The 5,577-nt window shown below is 38.2% G+C and overlaps 1 non-coding gene across 1 annotated transcript; it reads left to right on the forward strand.

The window, feature by feature from the left end:
- The first annotated feature begins 1,324 nt into the window (after nucleotides 1-1,324).
- LOC139886742 (small nucleolar RNA R71) lies at nucleotides 1,325-1,431 on the forward strand. The gene has a single exon (XR_011772610.1). It is a non-coding gene; the product is annotated as a small nucleolar RNA R71 (small nucleolar RNA).
- The last annotated feature ends 4,146 nt before the right edge of the window (nucleotides 1,432-5,577 follow it).

The raw sequence follows: 5,577 nt of genomic DNA on the forward strand, positions 1-5,577 counted from the left end.
ACAACACGAGAAGATTAATCATAAGACCTCATGATTGTACGCAACACGTCATTTGACAACACGATACTTTATGTACGCAACACGTCATTTGACAACATGGTACCATGGGTTGAGATTAATTCTGATCAATACGAATACGATGGGATCTTTATTTATTTTATTTAAGCAACTAATTGTGGACCACTAACATCAGACTGCTAACTACGGACTAAGAAAATATTAAAAGTATTAAAAGTATATATATATGTAACGATTACTTAAAAAGAAAATATGTTGATATATTATATATATGGTTAGGTTCGTGATATCTATCGGAGACCAAGTCGAATTAAATACCTTCAAGGCAAAAGTGAGTTTCATTTGCTCCCTTTTTAATTGCTTTTGCAATATATATTTTTGGGCTGAGAATACATGCGCTGCTTTTATAAATGTTTACAAAATAGACACAAGTACTTAAAAATATATTCTACGTTGAGTTGTACCACTGGCATATTTCCCTGTAGCTTGGTAACTACTATTTACATGGGTATTGTAAACGTGAATCCTGTTGATAGATCTATCGGGCCTGACAACCCCAACCGGACTGGACGACCAGTATTCAACGGTTGCACAGTACTTCATTTTGATGACTACACTTGGTACGGTGTAGTGAGATTTCATAATAAAGGGAATATGTGACGTTGATTAAATGTTCAGTATGGTTACCAAGTGCTCAACCACTTAGAATGCTTTACATACACTTGCGAGTGTATTATGTTTATGATTATGAAATCTTGTGGTCTATTAACATATTGAAATGATTGTTATGATAAACCTATGAACTCACCAACCTTTTGGTTGACACTTTAAAGCATATTTATTCTCAGGTATGAATTAAGTCTTCCGCTGTGCATTTGCTCAATATAAGGACATTACTTGGAGCCGATCATCGCAATGGGACCAAATATTGATGACTTCGTCCAGGTGGATTAGGACGTGTCCTTTTAGTATGAAATATTCTCTCTTTGTTCCATTGTTAATTCAATACTAAGACAATATTTTGTCAAATGTGGTCCTCCACACTGCTCACAACTAATTCGTATTGAGTGGATATCTTTAGTCATCTTTTCCATTCGTCTCTCGACAGCATCTAGCTGCTTTAGATGATCTAACGATATCTTTTTCTTGGTGCCACTCATGTGAGTGGGAAGCAGTGTTATCAATAATTTTGTAAGCATCAGTTTCGGTTTTCTTCATAATGGAACCACCAGCTACAATATCTATGTCTTTCCTTGTAGTGATGTCGCATCCTTGGTAGAATATTTGTACTATTTGACAGGTATCTAAACCATGTTGCGGACATCCTCTTAATAACTTTCTAAATCTTTTCCATGCCTCATATAGAGTTTCATTTGGCTTCTGTGTGAACGTAACAATTTCTCCTTGAAGTCTTACGGCTTTAGATGCCGGAAAGAATTGTTTAAGAAATTTTTCAACTAAAACGTCCCATGTATCGATCGCCCCTTCAGGTAACGATTCCAACCAATCTTTGGCTTCTCCCTTTAAAGTCCAGGGAAATAACATGAGATATATCTGTTCATCCTCAACTTCTCTTATTTTAAATAGTGTGCAGATCCTATTAAAGGTATGAAGATGTTCATTTGGATCTTCCTTCGGCGCACCACTAAATTGGCATTGATTAGTCACCATATGTAGAATTTGTCCTTTGATTTCATAATCTGGCGCATTAATGTCTGGATGAGTAATTGCGTGACCTTGGCCAGTGCGTTTAGCTCTCATTCGGTCTTCCATACTTAAAGGTTCCAGATTTTCCATGATTGAATTTGTTGAATCCGAATCACTAGAGGATTCTGATTTAATGGTTCGTTCCTCAACAATCTCTGTTTGAATGATTGGTGGTTCCGGAGGAAAATTTAATGGTTCAGGATCTATGAATTGTCCCTGAATATTATTCGGATTCTCAATTGTGAGGTCGGGTTCAAAAAATGGATTATCGGAAATTTGAATTGGAGTACTTGGTCGACTGGATGATGATTCTAAAGGAAAATCAACGGCGATAATATTTGCTAGATGTCTTGATCTAGTTACAGGTGGTGAACGTACAAAAGGTGGTGAACGTCTTGCTCGGTGCATTCACTGAATATATCCGAATATAGGACTTCGTGATTTAGAAAAAGCGGCTAACATGCAACATAAAGAAGCATGTTATGCTTACGAGTTAGTAATGTTCGCTTCTCACCAAAGTGAGAACAAGAATATTGGGCTACAACTATTAAACAAAATGTTCCCACAAGTGACGGACTCAGTAGTTGGGGTGAGAAACAAAGTTTTTAGATTGTTACGGGACTGTTGGATATTACGTAACCCTTTATCCCTTTGACGACGTTACAACACGCTGTCTTATCAACGGCCATAACGGTTATGTTCCACAAGACCAAGGATGGGAAGTAGTCCTAGTAAAACCAGAATGCATGACTTGTTTCTGGACGTATGAATTATTTGTCTTTATTTCCTTTACTGAACGACTTGTGTACTAGCTAGAATTATCTTCACAACTACTTTGTATCAAAGTTTTATGTGCTATATTTCATGCTATATGTAAAATAGCGGTATTGTAAGTTTGCAAGTTATTGTATAAAGGCTTGAATATGATATATTTTTGTTTTTTGTTTTTTTGTTTTTGTGATTAGTTTTTCATATAGAATTGTAGTAGTTGAAATGGTATGTTAGCTACTAAGTATGAACTTAACGGGTAGGTACTACCCGAATTAAAGAGTATAAAATGCTAATATGAAGAAAGAGCTTTTATAAATAAGTTCATATTACGCTATGAAATACTATTGACTACTCTTGATATTCTATATGATTAACTCGTTTCATTTGACTATTTTGAAGGAAATGGCACCGACTACTCGACACACCTTGAATATTAGCGAAGAGGAATTTTGTGCCTTTCTTGCTTCAAACATAGCTGCAGTACAGGCTGCGCTACATGCCAACAATAACCTTAGATCTAGCAGTACAGGAAATCGTGTAGGATGCACCTACAAAGAATTCACTGCCTGCAAACCTTTGGAATTTGATGGAACCGAAGGACCGATCGGATTGAAACGGTGGACCGAGAAGGTCGAATCAGTGTTTGCCATAAGTAAGTGTACTGAAGAGGACAAAATGAAGTACGCTACGCATACCTTCACAGGTACTGCGTTAACATGGTGGAATACCTATCTAGAGCAAGTGGGACAAGATGATGCTTACGCACTACCGTGGTCAGCATTCAAGCACTTGATGAACGAGAAGTACCGTCCCAGAACCGAGGTCAATAAGCTCATGATAGAACTTAAAGGGTTACGAACCCAAGGATTTGATATTACCACGTACGAAAGACATTTCACAGAATTGTGCCTATTGTGTCCGAGAGCGTTCGAAGATGAGGAAGAGAAGATCGACGCATTTGTGAAAGGATTACCAGAAAGAATCCAAGAAGATATAAGTTCACACGAGCCCGCCTCCACACAACACGCATGTAGAATGGCTCACAAACTAGTGAACCATATTGAGGAAAGAATTAAAGAACAGGCGGCTGAAGAGGCCATTGTGAAGCAAGTGAAAAGAAAGTGGGAGGAAAACGGTGATAAGAATCACCAATACAACAACAACAGCAATTACAACAATAATCGCAACAACTATCCCAACAATCGCAACATCAATCGCAACTACAACAAACGGCCCAACAACAACAACAACAACAACAGCAACTACAACAATCATCCCAATAATAATAACAACCGCAACAACAACAACAACAACAATCAGAAGCAGCTATGCCAAAGGTGTGAAAAGTATCACTCGGGGTTCTGCACCAAATTTTGCAACAAGTGTAAAAGAAATGGTCATAGCGCAGCGAAGTGTGAGGTCTACGGACCAGGGGTTAACAGAACGAAAGGAACAAATGGTGTCGGAATGAGTAATGGCGGAGCAACTAGTGTCGGAGCAAGTTATGCCAATGTAGTTTGTTATAAATGTGGAAAACCGGGCCACATTATTAAAAATTGCCCGAACCAGGAGAACACGAATGGACAAGGCCGCGGAAGAGTTTTCAATATTAATGCGGCAGAGGCACAGGAAGACCCGGAGCTTGTTACGGGTACGTTTCTTATTGACGATAAATCTGCTTATGTTTTATTTGATTCGGGTGCGGATAGAAGTTATATGAGTAGAGAATTTTGTGCTAAATTAAGTTGCCCATTGGCGCCTATGGATAGTAAATATTTACTCGAATTAGCAAATGGTAAATTAATTTCAGCAGATAATATATGTCGGAATTGAGAAATTAAACTGGTTAGCGAAACATTTAAGATTGACTTGATACCAGTAGAGTTAGGGAGTTTTGATGTGATAATCGGTATGGACTGGTTGAGAGAAGTGAAAGCAGAGATCGTTTGTTACAAAAATGCAATTCGCATTATACGAGAAAAATGAAAACCCTTAATGGTGTACGGAGAAAAGAGCAACGCGAAGTTAAATCTTATTAGTAACCTGAAGGCACAAAAACTAATAAGAAAAGGTTGCTATGCTGTACTAGCACACGTTGAGAAAGTCAATTCTGAAGAAAAGAGCATCAATGATGTTCCCGTCGCAAAAGAATTTCCCGATGTATTTCCGTAAGAATTACCGGGATTACCCCCACATCGATCCGTTGAATTTCAAATAGATCTTGTACCAGGAGCTGCACCAATAGCTCGTGCTCCTTATAGACTTGCACCCAGCGAGATGAAAGAACTGCAAAGCCAATTACAAGAACTTTTAGAGCGTGGTTTCATTCGACCAAGCACATCACCGTGGGGAGCTCCTGTTTTGTTTGTCAAGAAGAAAGATGGTACATTCAGGTTGTGTATCGACTACTGAGAGTTGAACAAACTTACCATCAAGAACCGCTACCCACTACCGAGAATCGATGACTTATTTGATCAACTACAAGGCTCGTCTATTTATTCAAAGATTGACTTACGTTCCGGGTATCATCAAATGCGGGTGAAAGAAGATGATATTCCAAAGACTGCTTTCAGAACACGTTACGGTCATTACGAGTTTATGGTCATGCCGTTTGGTTTAACTAATGCACCAGCTGTGTTCATGGACCTTATGAACCGAGTGTGTGGACCATACCTTGATAAGTTTGTCATTGTTTTCATTGATGACATACTTATTTACTCAAAGAATGACCAAGAACACGGTGAACATTTGAGAAAGGTGTTAGAAGTATTGAGGAAGGAAGAATTGTACGCTAAGTTTTCAAAGTGTGCATTTTGGTTGGAAGAAGTTCAATTCCTCGGTCACATAGTGAACAAAGAAGGTATTAAGGTGGATCCGGCAAAGATAGAAACTGTTGAAAAGTGGGAAACCCCAAAAACTCCAAAGCATATACGTTAATTTTTAGGATTGGCTGGTTACTACAGAAGATTCATCCAAGATTTCTCCAAAATAGCAAAACCCTTGACTGCATTAACGCATAAAGGGAAGAAATTTGAATGGAAGGATGAACAAGAGAAAGCGTTCCAGTTATTGAAGAAAAAG

This window comes from Rutidosis leptorrhynchoides, chromosome 1 (genome assembly GCF_046630445.1).
Source record: "Rutidosis leptorrhynchoides isolate AG116_Rl617_1_P2 chromosome 1, CSIRO_AGI_Rlap_v1, whole genome shotgun sequence".
Taxonomy (NCBI): domain Eukaryota; kingdom Viridiplantae; phylum Streptophyta; class Magnoliopsida; order Asterales; family Asteraceae; genus Rutidosis; species Rutidosis leptorrhynchoides.